The sequence below is a fragment of the Teleopsis dalmanni genome, chromosome X (genome assembly GCF_002237135.1).
Source record: "Teleopsis dalmanni isolate 2A chromosome X, ASM223713v2, whole genome shotgun sequence".
Lineage (NCBI taxonomy): Eukaryota > Metazoa > Arthropoda > Insecta > Diptera > Diopsidae > Teleopsis > Teleopsis dalmanni.
Genome location: NC_051848.1, coordinates 21,265,670 through 21,292,348, shown reverse-complemented (window position 1 = coordinate 21,292,348; position 26,679 = coordinate 21,265,670). Strand labels below are relative to the sequence as shown.

Sequence of the window (26,679 nt, the reverse complement as noted above, 5' to 3'; positions counted from 1 at the left end):
TCTATGATGTAGTGTTTCAAAATAGTACTTTGGACCTTGTACTGATGTGGACAGGATAAGCGAAACTCTGAAAATGAAGTTGTAATGGTGACAATTGCTGCACCAGTGACATTATTTGTTTTAGCGGAAGTGGCCATGGCAATAACATACAAGCGAGCTTTAAAATTACATAAAAAGAAAACCATTTAGCTATAGTTACATATGAACGCATTAACATAGATACAATGATTATGCTTATATCGTACATATATTTGTATGTTAAATGCATTTTTCTATGACAAAAGATAACTAATTTCCTAAAAGCACTGGTTTTGTCCTGTTTTCAACTGCAAGTGGATTGCTCTGGATACGGAGATTGTCACCTAAGTTTTTTTTTCGCATTTATGAATGTAATAAAAGCATAAGTAAGATTTGGCTTAATCGATACTTAAATAATGTTTATACCCAATAATTAAAAAACAGATGAAAACAGCTTTACAATAGGAATCGCATTTTTATATGGTCACTCTCTGGTATAAATCTATATAGATCTATACAATGGTTGGTATGTTTCAAATAGATGAAAGTGTTCTCATCTTAACAATGGAGTATCCCGATTGTTATATATTTAGTATAATTTAGTATAGCTATAATAAATTATAATAATATTACTATTATTATATATAACTACTAGCTGACCCGGCGACCGTTGTTTCCCCTTGCAATTAATTTTCCTGGCTCAGCTGAGTTATAGTATTTGTTGTTATTCAACTTAACCTTTAACATTTTAATGCTAAAATTATTTTGAATTGATTTTTTCTTTTGAACTACAAAAAGTCCACATGCATTACTTATGTTACAAATATTTTCATGTTACTTCAAATCCTTATAAGCACTACATTTTACATGACAAAAGGTTTTTTTTAATATTATATTAACAGTTTTATTATGGGCTATAATGTTAACTTAAAGCTAAATCATGAACAATATTTTTGTTGGGCCATTTTGTACGTATATATATAGATCAGAAGGCTTAGCTTGAATTTTGAAATTAATTTCATCGACATCTAAGTTCTTGGCAGCCAGAATCGCTCTACTTTGAAGCCATTGATGGTTCTGATAATTTTGATATATGTTAGGAAATACGTTTTCTATTAACTCCTCTTCCGAATTAACAATTTTATAACCATTTTCTGGCAATTTAATAAAGTGCGTATTTTCATGAAGACTTACGTTTCCGTTACCAATATCCAGCAATTGTTTGGCAAACAGTTCTGCAGCTAAATCGCTCTGTAGTCCAACACGCATGTTTTCGGTAAGTCGCAATATATGGACACTTCGCCACAAAATGGATGATTTTAGGCAAGCATTGATTTTCAATTAAAGCGCCTCCAAAAAGTCTATAGTTGGCATTTAAATCTTTAAGTGTTCATTTAATGCTTCCAATGAATATTTATGTGACATTGTGCATTCATCCCAAACAATGATGTGACATACTTGAGCCATATTTAAATGTTTTTTAATATTGCATACCCCATTTTCACATGAATGTATTTTTAGTGGCAACTTTAGTGCCGAATGGGCTGTTCTACTACCATCTAACAATGTCGCAACGATTCCAGATGATGCAAGTGCTAAAGCGATATTTCCTTGCATTCTAACCTTTGCAAGAATGACTGAAATTAAGAAAGCTTTTCCAGTTCCTCCTGGTGCATCCAAGAAAAAAAGCCGCCTTCTTTTTTTGCCGCAATTGCGTTCGAAACCCGATCATAAATGACATTTTGTTGGTGCGTTAAGATTTGTTCGCTTCTTGTAACAAATTCAACCAAATCTTCAGAGCTATACTGAAATTCGCGCTGCATATCATTGTTTAATAGATCGGTTGCCAAACGATTTATAATGCGGAATTTAAATGCACTTAAGCTATGCAACGGCAGTTTTACGATTCATTTTAGAGATTTTAAACTTTTTAAACAAATCAAAGTAAGCATGAATAAATTTTATATTTCTAATATAAAAGTATATGGATACCAAAAAATAAAAAATTAATTAAAAAGACATTATCCAGTGGGCCAAATTGTGAATCTAAACCTTCCTTGAATCCACTTGAACGCACACAAAAAATTTCATCAAAATCGGTTCAGCCGTTTAGGAGGAGTTCACTGTCAACACACGTACAGAAGAATTATATATATAAGATAATGTTACTATAACTAAGCTAAGTATACAAAAAAATCGATTGAAATAACATTATAAAGTCTTAAAAGCCTAAAAAACATATGTGAATTTCAAATTCAACTCCGTTTAGGATGAACACATATATTAAGACCATTAAAATAGTGGATATAATACTATTATTAGTAAAGATTGTAGCATGCAAGAAAAAATAAAGTATCAGGATTAATTTTTTTGAAATATTCAATGGTTATTAAACATCGGTGAAAAACCAGTGCTTTATATAGCAGAATGGGTTTTATATATGTGCGCGGTTAAACGGTTGCTGTGCGTTAACTCCTACAGATAAACATATCTTAATTTATAATATAATTAATTGTTTTTTGTTACTACAATAAATGAATAAACTTCCACAGTACTGTTAATATATTTGCTCTGTTCCAAGACAATATCATTGCCAAAAAAAAGCTAATAGTTTGATCTCCGATATGCCAAGAGACTTATTACTTGATTTCTTAATAGATCTTATTCTCAATAGATCGTATTCTCTGTCATATTTTATATGCACATAAGTATAAGATTCCATCATAATATGAAATCTGAGGTGATTAGTTCTTTCAAATTATTAATTTCAAATCACAGTCTTCTAAGACAATAGTGTTAAAATTCTAGCTCACTTCCATGACAAAAATTTTTACTACAAAAGATATTGGTTGCTTGATTTTCCACAAGCAAACAGACTGGTTGCTCTGTATCAGAATCAAATCAACGAATGCAAAATTAGTTAAGCAGAACAAAATTAAGTTTTATAATTTGGAATTCACATATCAGATATTAATCCAGAACGAATTATTTTTTCTCACTATTTTTAAAGATAATACAAAATAACAAAGAGTTGATCTCTAGAAAATAATTCAGCACATGAATTGTTACACAAATGCCGAGAGAACCGGAGAATATAAGCAAACGAACAAGCCATACAATTAATCGAGACCTTAAAATCGAGATGATGTTGATAGAGCAGCGACTAATAAGCAAATATGTCACAAAATTACTATATATATCCTTTTCAACCAAAATTGTAAATGTAACAGGAAACAAAAAAAATATAAGAGGAAACCAAATACATTCCATGTAAAAATCCAGAACTAGCAAGCTAGATACTTTCTATTATTGAAGTCTATGAACTACCGAGGTTGGTGTATAACTTAAATAAAGATCTAACAAAGAATAATCGTCTATATAAGGCTTGATTTTAAAATAAACTTAAAATATTATAAAGAGGTTTTTTCGAACAGTAGTGAACTACAACAACAAACATTTTTTTTTAAATATTATAAAATATTTCAGGAATGAATAAACATTTCCCAGCAAGAGATATTTTCATGGAGTTATTGGAGCTACTGCCCTTATGCGGGGAGCAGCGGCCGATTCGTAAGTCTTTGAATGATATGCCAGTAATATACTGAAGTCATGGGCTTACAGGCACAGAAATGTTCATGAGGGTGACAGAGCTTTAGTGTTGCAGTTACAGTCTATCGAGCTCAACCAGTGACTGGAGGTCTAAATACCAGAATAGATTAAATGAAATAGGAATTGTACGAAATATAATTTAATATTTAATATTTAATGATCGATAATATTCCAATAAAATCTAATTTGAATTAAAATTTAACTTTGGAAAGTCAAAAAAATGAAAAAAATAGTTTGAGTGGGGAAAGTGGGAAGATTTATATTATTTTAATGTTAATGCCAAATGAAAGATGATATTCCAAACAAATCATACATCAATCATCATAAGTTTTAAATTAATTTAGAATATTTAATATATTGAAAATTGATTTTTTGCATGAATGGATTTTTGGATGAATGGATTATTCAGAGTTATTGGACCACATGTTTTCTTTTTCTTATTTTTTTGTGTTAAAGTCTTCTTTGACATCATAGATGCTCGTCATTGAGATTCTTTTCGTTCATAGATTAAGAAATCGATTCCTGAAGTTTAAAACATATTCTGTATATTTATACAAATCTGGAGAGACCAACAAAACGATCACCAGAACTGATAGCTAAGTACCAATATGGATTCAGATAATAAAATAATTATTAAATTTCTAATTAATTTTACATTAAGGTAGGCTTAAAGCTTACAATGGAATGATTGGAAGATATCAAATACTGCATATTAAAATTGATAAAATTGCTTACTTTGGCATATAATATATAATTTTTGAGATTTATATGTTGAAGTTTAAAATTTCACTAAACTTTTTCCGTCTTAGAAACATAGCTGCCTATTCACGTTCCACGCTATATGACATTCTGTTTGAAGCATGTTTGATAAACTTTATTATAACATTGTTATATACCCGTATATGTATAGAGTTTGAGTGGTGTAGTCAGTATTCGACTTCTAGAAAAAAAAAGTACAAAAGTATCAAAAAAAAAAAAAAAGAGCAGACATTTTTGAAACTTTTTCATGCAAAATTAAACTTTGAATTTAAAAGGACTACTATGTCCTGCCATTTAGATATTCGCACGCAGTAGTACTCTACATTGTGTCCAAACTGAGCAAACAATGATTAAACATTCATATTGTATTTGTCTTTTCTCATAGTCACTTTTCCACTTAGATTGACATATTGAGAGCGCAGAGCATTAATGATAATACTGCCATGGAAAGGAAATGCCAGGAAAAAGCGCCACAAATTACTGCAACATCAACGTTGACAGAAATGATATGACAGGCAATGCCATAAATACTATTTCTTGACAGATTACGTTTCGGAAACTAGAAGCACATCAAAATATTGCCTTGAAAAGCGAAGACTGCATGTCAACTGCATTGCAACAAATTCGCTGCTAATTGAAGGCGTAATTGCAATTTTATTACAAAAAAATGTAATTACTTTAAATGGCAGTTGCACATAAAATTAAATTAGAAAATAACTAAATAATGAATTCCCTTTTCTACGAATTCCCTCGACCAAAATGAAATTGGTTCGCAGGCAAATGATATTAAATTAAATTCATTATATATGTTAAAGTCCCCTGCACCGCAAAGAGTGAAGGCTGCATACAGTAATTAATAGTAAATCCAAAAAATTGACAGTGGGAAAAACTCCAGTTTTCTGATATTCTGATATTTTCAGAACTCCAGGCTTCGCTTCGCCTATATGGCTGGTTTGATTTCAGCAGTTTTTGCTCAACGGATGTGGTTATTTGAAGCGCTTTATTTGCCAACTTTATTAATGCCAACTGCAATATTCATGTCAATTATGTGCTCATGTTTAGAATGCAGTTTTATTCCGTTTGTGTGCTTCTAATTATGCGCTTTAAAGTTTGAAAATTATTTTTAGTTTTTACTTAGGTTTGTTGTTGCACGCAAGTATCTGCTTTTGTTAATGACACATTTTAGCTTGGATATTCGAATAATGCAAAATCCACAGAGTACAAGGCATCAACGCATTAATGCAAGCTGCAGTTGCATGTACCTATGCACTACATAATTCACGTTCCTAGAACAATTCGCCATTATTTATTATAATCAAAGAGAGCACATCAAACAGAATAAATCAAATGCATATACGAGCTTAATTAAATGTGATTAGATACACAAATATACATATAAATGCTGGATATAGAATTCAATTCCGAGATATTGCTATACCCTTAGGCTGACTATGGCCCACTGTGTTATAAGTACATATATCACTATATATTTGCATATATTTTAATTATATAAATCACACAATTATGAGGAAACTCTTCCACTTGGAATGCTTTAAAGTTTTAAGGAGTTTTAGAAATATATTTAATAAATAACTACAGCATCACTTACATAAAATAAAAGTTTTGTCCAGGCTTTTAGTTATGTTTATTTTACTATTTGAAATTTACTATTTGTTCTGCAACTTTTACATCTTTCCGAAAAAACTTACTTAAAACTACGTTCATTAAATATATATTTCAATTTGACAGATATTGTATATATGACAATGCACATTATTACCAAGTCAATTCAAAATAAAATCAAAGAATACTAGTTTTAAGGATACAATGAAAAGTAAAGCTACTATAGAAATCAGCTGATACATTCTAACCATATGAAAAACTGAGCAATTGAACTTTAGCATAGCACAAAAAGACGATATAATATTAAGTGTTATAAAAATATATTGAAATCTATCTATTTTGACACTTCAACATAAATATTAATTTCTTTATCAACCTAAAGTCTTATCCTATACTTTTCTGGCATAGATTAAATAAAGTTGAAAATAATAAAAACAACAACTGACCTATGAAAAACGGTTCCGATGCAATGTTGCTAACAGCTGATATAGAGTTTGTTATAACAAAATGGAGAGAGAAGAGAGTCTATCTATCTATTTTGACACTGCAACATAAATATTAATTTCTACCTATATCAACTCAAAGTCTTATCCTATACTTTTCTGGCATAGATTAAATAAAGTTGAAAATAATAAAAACAACAGCTTACCTACGAAAAACGGTTCCGATGCAATGTTGCTAACAGCTGATATAGAGTTTGCCCTATATGTTTATCTAATGTGGGTAGTAGATAGACGTTCTTGGTTATAAACTTTATAACAAAATGGAGAGAGAAGAGAGTAAGTTCAGTGCAAAGAGATAAAGAAAAGAAACTGATATTGAATTCATACGAGAGTTTTATTTGAAATATTAATTATATAATTAAAATAATGTAACTTCCCAATCTTCTCACTTAAACTATTTTTTTCATTTCTTCGACTTCCCAAAGTTAAATGTTAATACAAATTTGACAAAAAATCTTTCGTTTACCTTCTATTGAAATATTTTTCTTATTTATTTAATATTTTAATTATTATTAAATTAAAATTATATTCAGAACAAAACCTGATTCTTCGTAAATTTTTAAAAAAACTATTGTAATATAATTATTACCATAATATATAAAATAACTTTAAATCTATGACTTATACTTTATCAAGTTATTCTTAAATTTGTATTATTATAATTATTGTATTATTGTTCTTTTTTTTATTAATAATATAATATTATTTAACGAAAAGTGGGAAAAAAATTTATAATTCTAAATTAGTACGAAGAAAAATACATTCATCACATTTATCTGTTGGTTAGCTCCGATGGGAAGAGATGCTTGAGCCACTTTTGGGTTGACAAATCGGGGGCTGATAGACTTTATATTTCGTGGCTTAAGTGGGAGTACAATCGGTTTGTATGAATGATTCTGCGTTTTTTTGATTAAGACGTGTACCATTCTGCTTTGACAATGTTTCGGAGAATTTTTGGTTGTAGACGTTGTAATTTTTTGTACATTCGATGTACCAGCTGTTCTCCAAACTTCGATTCCATAACTCGGAATGGAAACAATAATTCCTTTATATATGAGGAGCTTCTTTTCAGTAGAGAGAATTAATTTTCTACCCAGTAGGCATTAGAGTTAAAAGAATATGAATTTCGCTTAATTACGTTTTAGATTTATGTGTGGTTTCTAAGGTTGTGCTAGAATCAATAGTTGGTATTTTTCTTTTTTGTATAATGTCATACCGGTGTTAGTAAGGATGACTCATTTATCGAACTAGTTTAAAATAGTATCAAGGTGATTTTAACGTTGAGAAATCGTTATTGTCATGTTTTCGTTGGATGTGAGCAGTACTAAGTCTTCAGCAAAAGTTGTTACCATTTGACATTCAGTTGTGGGAATGGGATGTCAGCTGTGTATAGGATGTATAAAATTGGTCCCAATTTTATACGTCACTGCGATACACCTGCTTCCATTCACAGTATGTTTGATTCTTCATCAAAGAATTTGACGTAAAATTGTCTGTCACTTATATAGCTCTTTAGTAGTAAAAATAAATCGGTAGGTAACATTGGCGAACAGTAGTTTTTCAACAGTAGTTTAGAAAGAACGGGCAATAAACTAAGTTGCCTGTAAGAGTTGGGTAAACTTGAATCTTTGTTAGGTTTGGGAATGGCGAATACTTCGTAGGTAATCGGTTGTGTTTTTAATTTTGATATTACCCTGACAGTACTATTCATATAGGACAACATCAGTAGACTTAAGATTTGTATAAGTTGTTGAAAAGCGTCGTGCTAGTTCTTCAGCATTTTCAAGAGGAGTTCTTGCCCATTCATTAGTTGAGGTTTTAATAAGCGGTTTGTGCAATATTGATGGGTTACCGATTTTCATTGATTTTCATAGACCATAGTTTGTAGACTTGTTATGACTCATGAGTTGTATTTGTGCCTCTTGCTCTCTCTCTCTGATTTTAAAAGCTCCTTCGTAGTTTTACTTGTGGGCATCTTAAAACTTGCCCTTTTTTTCTAAATTGTTCATGTTCTTTTATTTTGTTTTTGATATGTGATACTGTTAAGTAGTTTTTGGTGTTTTTGTTGTTGGAGTTGAGTCAGCTGCTGCTTGAATTATAGTAATATTGAAATAGAGTAACGCACTGCCGATTTCAGGCTGAGATTTAAGAGAAATTTAAGCGTTTAAATTTTTGTGAATCAGCTCACGAAATGAGTCTCAATAAGTTTTGTGATCGTATATATAGTTTTTGGATGGAATTGAAGCAGGTATATTGGAATACAGAACAACTGGTGAGTGATCTGAAGATAGTTCAAAACAGGATTCAATTGCCAATAGTTGGTGAAGTCTATCCTGTCAGGAATTTTAACTGAAAATAAAAAGATTTTTATTATTTGAAAATAATTTTAAATCCAATGTATGCTAAAAGCTATCAAAAATATCAAACAATACTTACACTTAAAGAATGTTGGATAGTACTTCCAATAACAGCTCCAGAACAGGACATTTTCATATAGTTATATGATTGTATATATATACCAAAAAATACTGATTGATTAATTTTTATGAAAATAATATACTCGTACCATAGTAATTAATATTTATTAATATTATTATAAATATTAATATAAGTATAAAGGATGTTTCATTTTGAAGTGCGGGGGGTGTCTATTTTCGATATATGCTGAAACAAAAAGTGTCAACGACAAAGTGTCAAGGCTGAAAATTCTTGATATCTTAAAAACGATTTATCTAAATAACTTAAATAGTATATTAATAGTATATATTCGTATACCAATAAACATCCTTCGGAAAGATACTATATTTTTCAGTGGCGTCTACAGAGAGTTTCATTTAAGGTTGGATGAAAACTTATTTAGAGTCTATATAAAAATATTTATATGAAAAAGTACATTATCTCTAGTGTAAAACGATCTAAAACATTTTAGGGGAGGCTTAAGTTTAAATTTCGTATTAAAAGTAAATAATAAAATAAATTAAATATTGAAACTTAAAGTTATTAATAACTTTTTTATATTTTTTATTATTATTAATATTATTATTTTTTATGACTTGAGATTAATAATTGCATGTCCTATGATAGGAAATCAATTTTGAATAAGAAAACGGAGTAAAATAAGTAACCGGGTAAATAAAATAGTAAGGAAATTAAAAAAAAAATATTTAATAAAGTCAATTTTAGAACTGATTTGGATATCGTCAAATATTCATTATTAGTGATCTGTGGAAACATCTGTTAGTTTATTTAATTTAATTTAAATTTAATTAATGTATGTAATTTTTGGGCAATTATATCAAGATATGTTTCAAAAGACCACTAATGATAGATATTGGACTATATCCGAACAGCTATATGGTTAGCCTAAAGATACACTTAATTTTATTAATTTTATATAATATATTATAGTTTCATTCATTTTATAAAAAATTGAAACTAAACTAAAAATGAAATTAAAAACAATTTTATTTTTTTTATATTGATTTTATTAAATAAATTTACAAAAATTTCTATTTAAGTTTTTTTACATTTTAAAGTTCATCTTTTAATTAAAATATTTTTCAATAAATATTGTTTTTCTTATAGGACTTAAATAAATAACAATGAACTGTTTAGACAAAATAATTTTATTTTTATATAATTTATAAGTTAAAATTTGTTACTATTTTGACATTCATTTCATTTATTAATCTTTTCTTAGAGATATGAACTACTACTATGTTGATCGTTACAAATACAAAAAAAATATAATATTTATATAATTAAAATTTTGTTTTTATTCAAAAGTAATTTCAAATATTAATATTTTTATATAGTAAATTGAAATGTTATAATTGGTTAACATTTATAATCAATTAAATAAAAATACTGTTAGAGTAAGAGTTACAATTCATTTTGGAATTTTTTGATATTTTTGACATTGTGATTTGTATTTCTAAAATATTTTGTATAAATTTAATGGCTAATATTTACAATTATTTTAAATATATATAAACATATTTAACCTAATACAGTTTGTTTGTTTAATTATTACTTAATTACATTCATTTTACTGCGTCTTAATAACTTATGTAGGGATACATATAATTACAAATTATTTTTGATTATGTTTATAACAATTAAAAAAATATTTTAATAATTTAATAATTAAATTAAGATTTTCACAAATTTTTTATAATTAATACATTTTTAATATATTTATATATTAATTCATTTATATTATTATAAAAATATTTCGCTATAAATATAATTGCATGAATTTATTAAGTGAATTAATTTAATTTTTTCTTTAATTACTTTTAAGGCTTTGACTATTTAAAAAATTAAGATATTGCACTTTGAATCCTAATATTAAAAAAATGTTCTGCAATTTCGAATGAAGAAAATGGAAAATATTATGGAAATCACAAATAAAATTAAATAAAAAATAATTTTAATTTTTTGGTTTCTTTAAAAAAATTCAAATTTTGTATTTAAATTTCCATGGGAGTAAAAATTATATGCAAATTAAAAAGAAATATTAAAATAAAATCTTAAAAAAGTTCCAAGGCTCAGAAATGATACAAAACCGCATGAAGGAGTCAGAAGGTATTTTAAAAGTATCTTATTTTTGATAATTAAATGTATATAAAAAATATTGCATCAATATCAACATATTATTAAAATAATGCAATATTTTTATATATATTTCTTATTGTTTAAAATGAATTAAATTGAAAAAGTTTTCTCAGTTGGAAAAAACAAAAACACCTCTTCGAAGTTTCCATATAAGAAGTCAGAAAGATTTGCTTATATGACATAAGGAACCGAGCTTACTTTTCTATATGGAAAGAGGCCGTGGAATTTCTAGAGTTTATATGTTCACTCTTTTTTAATGTCGATCAACAATATTAATGGTAATAAATACTTTTTTCTGCCGTAATTCGATATTTTATGCAAGCCCGTAACTTAAGTTACCAACGATTTGAACGAGTATATAGTCTATCAATATATCATTTTATATTGGTTTGTTTTTCATATATACGAAAATTTTCGTTAAGCTCCAAATTCAGATACAATTTCAAAGTTATTTTTATTAAATATAAAACAAAATTAAAAATTGCTTTATGTAGTTAGAATATAAACAAAAAGATCGATGGTAACTCTAGCTACCAATGGGTCAAAACGCTTAACGATTTTGTCAATATAAATTTAAAATAAGAAAATCATTTTCAAATTTTGTAAATATTAAACCGAGAATTTTCTTATTTAGTTTTATCATTATTATTGTTGTTTTTATAATCCGCAGGGGTCTGCTTGTATAGATCTTTTGGGTGCGATGAACGGCACTTGATCGTCGAACTCAACATGTGGGCCCGAATCTTTTCTAATTAGCTAGCGCTGGCTGGCTACAAGCAAAAATTGACGATCTGGTAAAAATCGCAGCTAACGTTGGACTACGTGTTAATGTTGATCTCCTCCAAAAAAAATCAATGTTTACAATGCCTGTGTGAAATTCGTCTTATTGTATGGTTCAGAAACTTGATTGGTCAACATTGAAATACAAAGAAAACTTCAAAGGCTAAGCAACAGATGCCCACGTAATATTTTGAGAATTTGGTGACCACTTCGAATTTTATATATGAAACTACTTCAACGACCATACCAAGAAGATATCAACAAACAAGTTAAGCGTCGAAAATATAATCAGTTTGGTTGGCCAGACTCTTCGAAAGTCGCACCACGAAATATGCCACACAACACTTCAATGGAACACCCGAGACAACAGACACAGAGGAAGACCATATAACATCTAGAGAAGAACGATAAAAAACGATAACCGTCAAATCTTTAAATGAGTTACGTTATATTACTAGAGATAGAAATAGTTGGAGATTCTATGTAACAAGTCTATGCTCCTGATGGAGTATGGCTTATAATATATAATGCTGGTTAAGAGAAGTAAGTTACTTTTTATTGTTTATTTTACACTATTTAAAGTTATACATATGAAGTACTTTCGTAAATCAGAACGTCTTCATGGAATTCGTGTTCTACGAAGATTTTTTTATAAAAACGTAAGAAAATTTTCTAACAATGTTTTCTAAAAGAACATTAATAGTTAGAGACTGTACATTTTAAGACGAAATCGTTAGTACCAATATTTAAATATAATGGGCACCTAACAAAGTTGCGAAGAAATTTCGATTAAAGATATTCGCATATAAGATTTGTAATGGGAAACATTTTTAGTTTACTTTTAGTCGAGTTTCGTGGATTTTTAATAACTTCCAATGAAATAAGAACAAAATTCGCTAATATCTTAGGATATTATGCTCACCTATTCCGATTTTACGAAAGAGTTACAATTGGTAACAGATGCGTTAAATCACACAATAGGAGCTATTTAACCCAGATTGATAAATCAATCATGTTAATTCATTTCTTGTATAAACTAAACTAATTTAAATATATATATAACATACAATTTTTTTAAAAGTTTATCCTTTCAACACTGTTGCAGTATACACAATACCCAACGGTCTTACTTCCAACGTGATGTGGACATCGGTCAACCATCGGAGCTCGTATGCCAGGCTATATACAGACGTCATAACGGATATGTTCACCCCACCCTAAGCAAATACGTAGCAGTGTTTGGACTACACGTAAATATCGAGTCATCAAATCTTTAGAATTTAGAATTGATATGCACAAATTGTTTAAAATAGGAAGACATTATAAAAGGCTACAGCTTTGTAGAGTTTGGTGAGATTGAAATTAATGACCAGAGAGAGAAAGTGTTAGAATAGCAAAGAGAGACCTCTGAAAACGATATCTTAATCCATATTAAGATATAAGAACAACTACTTATTTTAAAAATAACATAGGAAGTAGCAACACTGCTTTCTTATTTAGTTCAACCTTTTTGAAATCGGTTAACTAATAAGCCAGCTCAAATCGCATGGTCGCCAAGACTGAAGATTTTTCTATTGTAAAAGATTTTTGGAAGTACATACAAAATTTCCAGTTAACTGTCAACGAATGATTTCATTAATTCTTCGTATTTCGTGTCGTCATTGTTGGCAACAAATACGTCACTTTTTCTATTTATTATTTTACTGTTAAAAGACACGAACAATTACATTTTATTCAGAATCATGTAAAAAACAAGTATTATTATTCATTTTCGAAATTTTAACTTAAAATTTTGTTACGTGCCTTGCATATATAAACCTAACGAAATTTTCATTTTGTCCAGAGTTGCCGTCAAAAGTAGTGCTAATCTTATTTGTTCTTTTGCGACATGCTTACAAAAGAATAGTCCTTATAATATATTGAACTCTGTACTTGCTAAAATAAGGTGTGTAGATTTCTTGATGTTTGTCCAAGACTAAATCTTCCAAGACTAACGCTTCTTATGTATTCCAAGGGCTGCATCACATCTATTTCCAGTGGCGGCGCTAGGAAACTGATAAATGCCTTGTAAAGGTTATAGACATATAAATTTATCTACTTGGTAAATGAAGTGTCAAATTTTGTATGAAAAGGATAAGGCCTTTTTACAAATAGTATTTAAATATGATGCCCAAAAAAGAAACATGGAAGCCGAAGTGTGTTATACCAAGGCTATAGATATTTTTATGGCGGTGATTGCTTAAATTTTATTTACATTGCTTTTATGTTAAAACAATTTTAACGTTATATATAACAGTTTTAAATAGAGATAAAAAAAGAAAAATTTTCGCAACCAATAGAGCTGTATAATCAACAAGTTAAGAAAGTTGAAACGCGTATAAAAACTTTAAGACGTTACGGTAACAGCGTTAAGGAGGAAGATCACATTGAAGATGATACAACCGATTACACTCATGACAATCTATTCGGAAAGTATTTAAACAGAGAGGTTAGGGAAATAATAATTGAGGAAAACTACAGAAAAACATCAGGTGTAGTTTCATTTTTTATTATTTAGTTGAAAAATCTTGTAAGATTTTTTGAATTGTCAATAAATTTTAATTATAATTGTCTTTATAATTAATTATAATTTAATTTCTAATTGTCTCAGAAAGTGTTTTTTTATTTATTTATTTATTTATTTTCCTTATTTCAAAATGTGAAACTCTTATTCTGATTTTGTTAACCGTAGACAAGTTGTATATATTAAAAAGATATCACCACAAAAGAAACTTCAATATTGCAATCGTATAAAAAAATTACGAAAATATTTGACAATTTATTTAATGTACTTTCGTATATATTTCTATGGCATGATACACGACTTTCATGTGCTATGGAAAATATCCAAACACCTGCCTGACAAATATCTGATATAAGGGTATATGACGAGATCGTTACTGCTATTGCATTAATAATGTTGAATAAGCAAAAACCTGTTACAGCAAATGTGCAACCGGGACAACAAATATCTCATTTAAGGAGATATAATATATAGAGTATATATATAGTATATATAGAGTTAACATATTCAAACAGATTATTAAACCAGGACTACTCTATGACAGTATTGCGTTTTGCCAAGCGCCAAACTCAACATTAAAAATTCTTTAAAGAGGGCAAAATATCGCCTTAAGAAAACTGGTTAACGCAAGAGGAGCGGATATCCACAGAGATCTGAGAGTCGATTCAGTCGAAAAATATATTAAAGGTCGTGCATTGAAACTGTTCAATATAATTGACAATCACAATAATCCAACACTGAGCAACCTAAAAATACAGCGAAATCTAATAAACACAGGCAGATACAAAGACATCAGATCCATCGTATTATAAACCCCGTATTCAGTTATTCTTAGTGTGACTTAAAACTGTCCACAGTTATAATAGAGTTAAGGTGATGAATCACCAACCCAGACATCTGCATATCATATAATAATATATATATATTGTTGTGAGATAATAAACGGTTATACTAAACTCAAGTTAACTATTTATATTACTTATCAGAATTCAGTGATCACGAACGACCACGTAAATAGGGTAGAACGCAACAATATTATATATTGTACGGTTCCAAAGGTTTTGTGCCTGATCGGGTCGATCAGGCTTAAGTAGAGTGTAATGTGACGAATTTGGTTTGAGAAATATCAAATCGTAACAACACGAAAAAATTGGCAGCAATAAGAGAAACTAATGTCAGATATTTCTCTCAGAAAAAGGAGGTTTTTATTTTAGTTTAGTTGGAGTTTGTTTTAGTTTGTAGATTGGAGTTCAAGTTTGTATTAAAAGTTTGAGCGATTTTGTACGTCAAAGAGCAACGCAAGAGTAAATAAAGTTACATAGTTATCAACAATTAAAGTAACGTGTTTGCTTTTGGCATCTTTTCAATTATTGACAATCCAGTGAGACGAACGGGAGAATCGGAAACGAGTTAGAAAAGGCGAATTCGTAACAATTGGTGTCAGAAGTGGGATTGTCAATAAATTAGATAAAAATGGTTAGTCTGAACACGAATACGATATTGGCTGGTATTCAACAAATGATATTAGAGAACTCAGTAGCAATGTCACAAATGGAGGCTAGATAAATCGGAAGTACGTCAACAAGTGGAAAAGTTGAACGATAGATCTAAGTGGCTGTTTAGGTAAAATGGACGAGGTTGAGGATTTTAATAAGTCCACTTCAATTTTCTGGCAAAAAGAAAATTTGTGCTGTTAAGTTGTTGAAGACATGAAAGCAGCTGCGCAACAAAACACACAAATGGGCAATAGTTCTGAAAAGGTGCGAATATTGACAGAAGTCACACAATTTTCTTCATGTTCTAAGTTACAAGGTACATTGTTACGGTGCAGTGTACCTGAAATTTATGTTAAATGATTGGATCAAAGGAATACTTCTGACGCAAATTCGGAAGTAATGAAAGCGAATGGAGAGGATTGCCAATATCACACTGAACCAAATGGTAAGACAAATTCGTAACAATGTAATATATGATATTAACAAACCAATTCAATCAGTTTTTGGTTTAATTGCCGAATTTGTTCACAGAAATGCGAAACTACTTTATTTCAGAGCAGTTTCGGAATAATTTTGGAATAAATAAGTAATACATAAATACTCAAAATGTAAATAGGCGTTTATGACTATTATTACAGGCAGTGCAAACAGGCATAACGATTATGCAAAGCTCTGATTTTACTTAATCAGCATATGCTTTTACTATATTTTTTATATTTGAATAAAGTATTAGTGTTGCTGTTAAGCTAGACTTACTTTGTATAGGGACAAAGAAGCTTTATTAAATCTTTGTTATTCGAAAACCCTTCTATATTTTTTATAGATATTTATTTCCATCAGATGCATCACGAGTTAAAGAATATATTTTATACGCTTTTTTACAAATGAATTAAAAAAAAATGTTTACATATACTATCAATCCAAAATATAGGAATATAAAGACATCTAATTTGCTTCTGTTAAAACAATCATGAATTCCGAAAAAATGCAATGAGGTATGTGAGGTAAACATGTCTGTTCAAACATAAAATTGATCGAACTTATTATTTCAAGTATGATCACTAATATTTTATAAGTGGCGTCAGTAATCATATAGAAAAAACTATAATATCAGAGCAAATGCACACATAGCTTCTAGTTCATGCATAAGAAGTGGGCCAAAGACGAAGTAGTTTTTCGGTACTGACTGGCCAGACAAATATTGTCGCACACTTACTAAATGTCATTGCATGCCAGGGTAAGTAAAGCATTATCCGGTAAAGAACGGATCGACCTTTCATCTAAGACGTCTTCAAGACATGGATACATACATGAAACTTATACATACTGAGAGATCTAAATGTATGACGGTCTTCGAAGAAATTTTTGAACAAATGAGCCATATGTCTGCAAAGACATTTTGCGTACATGTCTCGCAGACCATGTCTTGCATGTCTTCGATTGAAAGTTGTGCGCTCTTAGCACGGCTGCTCATTTAATTTTTTTATCCTTTTTTTTATTTCTTCTATTTTTTCGCTCTCTTTAAATATCAAATAAATTTCAATTTTCTCTTTGAATAAGTAGAAAGAAATTCGTATGGTGTAAGAAATTCTTCTTTTTAATTATTTTATATAATAATTTTTAACATATGTAAAATTAAAATTATTAAATTAAAAGTAAATTATAAATTATAAATTTGTCATGTTAATTTATTTTACTTCAAAACTATAACATGACTTCACTGATAAAACATAGCGTAATATGATGAAAAATTCAAATACATGCTTACGCAGTATCAAAGACCGTCTCGAAGACAATGTCTTCGAAGACCACTTCTTCAATAGACTTTGTTGTTGTGCTTTTTTTTTTTCTCAAAATATATGACTAGCTTTGTGTGCATGAAATGCACAGCAAACCAATAACAAATGAATAATACGTGTTAAAACAAGTCCTATGTGAGATACTTCTGTGAGCAGAAGTATCAATAATTAAGAATCAATAATTTTAAATCAACTTTACTTAAACAATTTTATCTAACTAAAATCCCTTCAATTAAAGAAACTCTACTAAATATATAAATATATAATATATAAATACATAATATAAAAATAAAAATTTCTAAATTTTTCAATGAAATGAAAAAAATCCTATTAAAAAAAAGCAAATATATAAAGTATAAAATAATAGGTCTGTTTCACGAGCTACTCATAGTAACTTTGAGTAAACACTGTGTATACACAAGCGCGTTTCACCAGCAAATTTTCAAATATTTTTGTGTAAATTTTACTTCTGTTTTACTCATGTTTTACTACGAGTAGCTCGTGGAACAGACCTAATAATAAAATTCCAGCTTGCAAACTTTTAGGTAGGAATTAATCTACCTTCAAAAAATAAATATCAAGCAAAAGTATTCATACCAAAAAATGTTAAAATCTAAGAAATTAATATAAAAATTCCATTTAATAAATAAATAAATAAAAATTAATAAATAATAATAAATAAATTGTTATAATTTTAAAACATATTAATTTTTTCCTTTCCATTTATATAAGTGAACATACTCAAAATGTCAACAAAATTAATTCGTAAAAATTAATTAATGAATTCGTAAAAATTAATTAATTAATTCGTATATCACATTTTAAAAGCAAGAAATAGATATTAGATCATTTCTATGAATATTAAATAAAATTAATAAAATTCAAAAAATAATATCTTTTGAACTATTTAAAATATATTATTAAAATATGTAATATGTTTTAAGTATGTTGTAATTGTGGTTTTTGTAATTACACCTTTATGTTAATATTAAACAATGAATTAAGTTCCGATGTTTTTACTTCTCAATTACTAACTATACAAAATTATATATTTTTATTTTAAAATTTGTTTTCTTAGTTTACTAAAAACTTCTGTCAAATTGATTTTTTAAATGTGTACTACGTTATCGCCACACAACCCCTTCTAGATTTTGACGCCCAACTGACGGCAAAATCTACTTTCTGTTGCAGTGGCACTCATGCAGAATATTTCGTTGGAAACCGTACATCCCATCCTGCTCGGGTCACCTTCGGTGCGTGTTGAACACAGTCACTGCGGTTAGGTTCTTCCATTCGTTCTCTTGTCAAATTTTCCCCGGTTTCATTTGGCATGTGTGCGGGTTTCATGAGGTCCATACTAACATTTACTGTTCGTCCTTTTACCCTAATTTTTAAGGTTTTTTCGCTACGACTTACCACTCCATACGGATCCTCATATGGCTGCTTTAATGGAGGACGTACAGCATCGTTACGTAGGAATATGTGTGAACTGCTTTTCCTTATGCACAAACGGTTTCTCCGCAATATGACGCGAGGTTTGTAACGGTTTCAGCTCCCTCATCGTTGCTTTTATTACCTTTACAAACTCCGTTTGCGCCACTTGTTTGTCTTCGTGGTCCCACGATATCAATGTTTACGTGCTCAAAGCGTTGATTTTGTGCTTTAAACCCCTGTAATTGTCGTTCCTCTTATTACCCTTTATTAACGCGTGCAGGACAACCTGATTCTTTGCAGCATGCGGAAGAAAACGCCTGTAAAAGTTTAATAAAGCGATAAATCTTCTTAATTCACAAGCTTCTGTTGGTTTTTTACAATTTTTCATTGCTTCAACTTTCTCGGCATTAGAACTAATTCCGTCTTTGTTAACTATGTGCCCCAGGAAGGTAACCTCTTTCGTATAGAATGTACATTTACCCAAATTGGTTTTAAGGTTATGGTCGCGTAATCGCTTGAACACCTCTCTTAAGGGTCTCTCATCCTCTTACTCATCAGCTGATGCCACGCAAATGTTGCTACATAATCTAGGTTTTTTAACACATCATTCATAAGTCTTTGAAACGTTTGTGCGGCATTGCATAGACCAAAAGTCATTACATCAAATTTATATAAATCGAATGGAGTTATTATTGCTGTCTTAGGCCTATCTTCTTCGGCGATTGGAATTTGGTTGTACGCTTTTTCTAGGTCGCTAATTGAAAAAGTTTTTCGTTGTGTAATAAGCGGGTGAAGTCGTATAGGTGGGGAATTAGGTATCGATCTGGCAGTGTTATGGAATTGAGTTTACTGTAGTCTCCACACGGTTGCCATTTACCATCTTTTTTCGCTGCTAAACGTAATGGGCTTGCCCAGTTGCTCTCACTTGGTCTGCAAATTCCTTGTGATTTTCCGTACTATTTTATTTTATGTAACAGGGCTATGTTGTACTACATAGACCGTTCCTGTATCTTGAACCTCGACTATTTTATCCGTGACTTTGGTCCACTGTGCTGAATCACATTCTACCGTTGCTACTATCGATCTAACTGCCGTAGACAATCTCTGCAGCTGTAACGGTTTTATTACGTCATCTCCCATTGAGTTGCCGGTCATTTCTTTCATCTTTTTTAACAGTTGCGTTGACTTCATATCGCCCAGCTCCAACTCTGTTATTAATTTGCGCTGCCTTTTATGTTCGGATTCAGTGAATTCATTCATTTGCCGCTTTTTATTGTTTCATACTTTAATGTTGCAGGTGGGTCTCGAATTATATCAGCTATGCACCCCAAGTACTTTGGTTCTAGCCCTGCCACCACGTAGTCAAATTTTGTTCCGTCCCTTACTATGCCGGCGTTTCTAAATTGCGTCTCCATTTGTAAAAAAAAAGGTCCGGTTGTTCTGGAGAGATAGTTAACGGCTTTATCGACACTCGATATACCTCTTTGGGTGAGCAGCTTTCACCCTCTGCTGGAAAAAATTCCTCAGCCTGGTTATTCATTCTTAACACTGTTCACTCGCGGGGTCTCCAATGTTGTAATTGTGGTTTTGAATATTATTATGCTTTATATTATATTATGAATTATTGAAACTAATATATGGTAACAATACCTAATGTCCCTTCGCAAATTTTAAAAGTTAAATAAAAGTTAAACAATTAAAAGTTAAATAAAAGTTACATTTAAAGGACTGAATATTATGATTTATATTATACTATGAATTATTGAAACTAATAGAGCAATACCTAATGTCCCTTCGCAAATTTTAAAAGTTAAATAAAAGCTAAATGTTAGAGAAATAAATTTTATTATAAAAATTATATAAAAAAATAAATTATTAAAAAAAAAATTCTAAATTTAATAATATAGATAATAAATACTTTTGATTAAAATAATAGAAAACCCTCTAATTAATAGTATTAAATAACAAATTAATAAATAAAAAATTAATTAATTTTTCCCCCAATATGCAAGAACAAAAAGTTCTTGCTTATTTTTATTAGGAGTTATTCAAAAATAAAATCAATACCGTGCGATTATATTCTCTTTGCTTCATATTTCCTCACTAATACCGCTGTGAGAATTTGTGTGAATATTTGAGTGATCAGCGAATTTGCTCCTAATGCACACTCTATGTATTAAATACTCATTGGCTCAGCTCTAGAGCTTTTCAGAGATTTTCTGACCTTTTAAGCCACACCCTTCGACGCCTGGCTGGATTATAGTCGTTTCTTACGACAAGCATACCTTACCGCGGGAATATTCTAACCTCTATCCCGTAGAGGGTATTGCACGGGGTTTAATTTTAGTGGCGCAAAAGTCGTTTTTTTCTGCCGCCTTTTACTAGTTCTAAAAGTACGGCCCCGCTCCTATTTTAGCGTATGGACTGGATTACCACTTCTTCAGTATCTGACTTCATCTTTGTTCGAAGATCCTTAAGGATGTCCGCGTATGTGTGTGCTTCATTTGGTTTGATGAGGACAGTTTCCGGTTTCTCACGGATTCTAGGCTTCTCTTTTCGTTTTACCGCTTTCTTCGGGGATGCTTCGTTTTTTGCCTGTTACCTTTACCCATTTTTCCTTATTTTTCTCTTTGATGCCTTTTGTGGGAGCTGTAGATTCTTTTGTTTTCAACTTCTTCTCTGGTATTTGCGCCGTTGGGCTTGTCACTGCACGCTTTTGTCGCTGCACGGTTAGTGTATCTGCTATAATGTTTTTTGTTAGCAATCTGGCCTCGCGTACACTACTGCGTGCTCTCTCTTCCTTTACCCAAATCCAAATTCGGAGGTAATAGGCCATAACATCCGAATGTACTTGCAGCTCTACAACGCCCTCTTTAATGTCCATGGAGACACCTACATTATGGCTACATTATGGCGCAGTGCATCTTGTTTAGTACGGCATTGCATTTTTCTACTGACACCATTTTATCACTCCTTATTTTCTGAATATACTCGTTTCTCGGTGAATTAGGTATATCTGTCGTTTCGGTGGCACTTGTGTTTTCTGCATTTCCACTTCTGTGCTCTGAAATTCGTTTTTTTCTGTATTCTGTATTCATTTCAACAGGGTTCATACTCCTAGTCGCTATCGATGTTCGATAGTAGTATAGTCGCTTATAACTATCCCCATGGTTATTTATACATGGCCGAGAGGTCATGCGTGGGTTGACACAATTTCTTATGGAAGATTGTATACAGAGCCAGGATCTGGCGCAGATCAGGAGTACTCTCGCTGCCACCAGATTTTTTAAATATGTCTTAGCTTCTATTGATAAGGGATTGTATAAGCTGCAATACAGATATGATAGTGCATAAAGCGTGCCAGGTCTCAGTATCGTATAACAAGCTTGATTTAATGCACGCATTTTAGACTTCCAGATCGATTTGAGTCTGCCGAACGCGGAGTGTGCCTTGCGTATCCTACAATCGACGTCTGCTGATTTTCCGCCATCTTCAGAGATTTGGCTACATCTGCAATATCTATATCGATATCTATTGCAATATCTATCTAATTTTTGAATATCTTATCATTGATTACGCAGTTTATTACTAAGCCAATCTTCTTGGCCTCGTTTTCTAACAAAATATGTTGTTGTGACGGTTTGACAGTAAAACAACTTCGTCAGCATATTTATGAAGTATGAAGTAGTATGTATGAAGTAACTGTCTTTCTGTATCCTTTATCTTATTGGCGGAAAATTCTATTTATTGTTTCAAGTCTTTAGCCTGTGTCTGATAGATTGCTTCGAGTTCGGCACGAACTTTATGTTAATTATCAACTTCTTGTTTCAGTGTAGCTATTTCATTTTCTTGGAGTTTATTTTTCAATTTGCCAAAATCAATTTCTAGTTCTAATTTTGACACTCTTGCTCTCGATTCGATAAGATCTGCTCTAAGGCGTCTATTCTCCCAAGGACCTGCTGTCGAATTCTTCTCTGATTCTTTATCCATTTTTTCTATTTTTGATGCTCTGTTAATTTAATTGACTTTTTTGTCTGAGTTACCCTTTTTACTTCTTTTAGTAATTCTACTTCAGCTTCACGATGCCGTTATTCAATATCATTTTTTTCTTTAAATCTCATCAGATTTTACTTTGTGTTGAAACCGCAACATTTTATAATATTTGTCAATTCTATTCATTTGTTTTTGTCAAGCTAAGCTTTCTGTTACTAGCTCCAGTTCTTCTTCTTGCACCAGTCCATTTATAAACCTTTCTATTAGTTTAACAATTGTTATAAATTCAAACATTATCTCGTCCTATTCTGCTTCCAGGGACTTTTCTGTTCTAGATTGCTGCTACGATGCTTTTAGTTATTTTTATTATGTCAATTTTTAGCCTGGACGTTAAAATCAACAGTGCTAAAACCTCATCCATGGAAATATAATATAATACTTACAATAAATAACCTTTATTAAAGCTTATTTTTGTTATTTGTATCTTTTTTAATTACCGCAAATATTTTCTAATCTTATATTAGTAACCACAATTTTATATTTAATATATTATTAAATTTTGTGTTTTATGATCAATTGCAGTTGTATAGAAATTTTCATTGTTATTTACAATTAGAATAAATATAACTCTAAAACCCTGGGAAAGTTGGAAAATAGTCAACGAAACGTCAGCTTTCATAAGAAAAAAAATATTTTTATTTATTCTTATTTAACGAAGACCAGTATAGCATTAAATCAAGTCAATAAAATGCAGCTTGATTAAAAATATATCAATTTTTATATCTTGAAAGAATAGTTACCACAGATATAGACGACATTTATGAAGATTACAATCGATTTCGTAGAGCTAGATGTGCGTTCACGAATTTCAGAAAGGTTTGATTGCACGTTCAAATGAGAATCAAAATTTCTTATGCTTCAGTCAAATACGGTTCTGTCACACGGTTGGAAAACGTAACTCGTTACGAGCACAATCATACCAGTCAAGGTTGCCAATTTATTTTTTACAAATGCTCGCAATGAATATTAAGTATATATACATCAATAAAGACCTATAGACTATAAAGATCAGTTAATGAGGACAAACCTCTCATACATGAAAATGAAATCTTGCACGGATGCCGTCATTGAATCCGCCAATGCTTTCCAGCATTTCAACTAATAGGTGTACAAGACCCTCTATGCTTTACAAGCACTAAATTTAAAACTCGAAAAGAAAACGATCCATAAGTGTCTCAAATGAACACTTTCAAAATGTCATCAATTATAAACTTTAGTTCTATCTAACTATTCTTATTTAACGATTCTACCTAACCATTCTATCTGACCATTCTTATAATCATTGATAAATCAAAACCATATTTTATTCTTCCTCATTTGTCAGCGTATCACTAAATTTCTTCCCTTCTTTTCTATCTTTTCCTAATATAAATAAATCAGATTTTTTAAAGGTATATAAAATACAATTTTAATCGTTAGCCTGAGCGTACACTGCAATAAACCTTAAAATTAATTTTAAAACTATAATTTTTTCGTGGACAGCTTAATAAATTAAATATATAATTTCAAATTGAATTAATGTATATAATTCGTAAATCTATTGAAATAAAATTTTTTTATACATCGAAATTAATGGTAATACAAGCCACATGATTTCTGGTCGAAGTCAGCGGCGTCAGAAAACATCATGAAAATGGACGATTAACAGAGAAACAAACGAATGCCTCACAAAACTAAGAACACAATAGAAATAACCGGAAATTCTTTGAGCCAAAACTAAACTTTTTTTGTACATTTTTAACATATCACAAAACAGAGAGACGTCCGGAATCACTTGGAACCACTTGCCTTATTAGATGACACCAAGTGCCACTCGATCTATTCAATAGGAATTACAACAACAACAAACAAAACTACGATTGATTAAAACATTAGATATATCACAACATTATAAAAAAAAACCGAAGTAGTTATTGTATATATGATAAAGAAATTTAAAAAAACATGCAGAAGTTTAAGTTTAAAATAATATAATGTTAAGGATATCATGAGACATTAAAAAAATAATGATTAATACTAATAATAACCTTTTATCGTTTAAGAGCTTTGGAACACTTTTAATCTTATTTTAAAAAAATGAACTATGTCTAAAGACATTTATCAGTTCTAACAAAATTAAAATCAATTGTTAATATTTTATTCTCATTTCTCTAAGTATTGAACTAAATTCAATAATTGAAATAAGAGATGACAAAAAAGATCCGAAGCATCACTTTGAAATTGCAGCAATCTCTTCAAGTGCTAATATTAATTATATACATATATAATAAAGCACAATCTTTATTTATGAAATAATACTCGAAGGCTAAGGCTAATGTAATTGTTCGTATTATTCAAATAAAGATCTCATTTGTTGATATTATATATGCTTTTGATTTAGTTTACATACCTTAAAATTATAATTGCTTACAATTTAAATGCAAAATGTATCTCTCACACAAACAGATTATGTGACAGCTTTTAAGGAAAGTTGAAGCATATAAGCTTTAATTGTTCACGTATAATCAGAAATATATTTTAAATTAAATTAAGCAGTCTGTAAGGTTTTCACTTGATAGAGTAATTCAAAAACAAAGCTTTTATGCTCAACAGTTTACTTAATATCTAATGAGAATTTGCGAGCGACTTAAATTCAAATGTATAAAATCATTTGCAATATATAAAACGATAGTTCAAAGTTTAGCTATGCACCATTCAGATGTTACCGCCTTGTAACAAACAATAAAAATGTAACAAATATATTAATTGAAAAATTTTAACTAAAATACCACATAGACCTGATACTGTACTTATACTTGTAATTTGTTAATTATTTTAATACATATGTATAGATATATATATACATATATTGATATATATATACATATTTAAAGAGTCACCTGACTTGGTTTATACACTCGATCGGCTTAAACATCGTAACTAAGCAGTGGCGTGTCGTGATAACGTGCTGATGTATTGAAACTGGTACATGGTAGCAGCCAACATATCGGATGACCTCGACCGAAAACATCCGCCAGCAGAAGAAATTTACGTCGATTAGAACGATATGGTCCTTTTTGTTGTACTGCCTCAACCGCAGTTTCGTCATATAATATGGCATGCATTTGATCAACCATAATTGCTAGAACGAACAAACCAAATAGCGCCGACTCTAAAAGTAGTACAACGCTGTGTAGCCTACAAAAAAGTAAATTCATTAATAATTTTTTAAATATAAAAAATAATAATTAAATAATTAAATGCAAACTTCAATAAAAATAACTTAACATTTTAACTAAAATTTTAATTAAAGATTAAGATAGATCACTATCAAAAACAAAAATTAAATACAAAAAACAATAAATAAAAATTAAAAAAAAAAACTTTTAAGAAATAAAACGAAAAAAACAAACAAACAAAAGTAAATACAAAACAAAATAAATACA

The 26,679-nt window shown here is 30.0% G+C and overlaps 2 protein-coding genes and 1 pseudogene across 3 annotated transcripts in view; 1 reads left to right on the top strand and 2 right to left on the bottom strand.

Annotated features, from left to right (window-relative positions):
- The window catches only part of LOC119688877 (spindle assembly checkpoint component mad1-like), a 124,846-nt gene that overhangs the window by 31,801 nt on the left and 66,366 nt on the right, over window positions 1-26,679 (top strand). The gene's annotated exons all lie outside the window — the stretch shown is intronic.
- LOC119688892 overlaps window positions 1-26,679 on the bottom strand; it is a 57,376-nt gene that overhangs the window by 6,737 nt on the left and 23,960 nt on the right. The gene's annotated exons all lie outside the window — the stretch shown is intronic.
- Window positions 26,033-26,679, bottom strand: part of LOC119688880 — a 14,342-nt pseudogene continuing 13,695 nt past the window's right edge.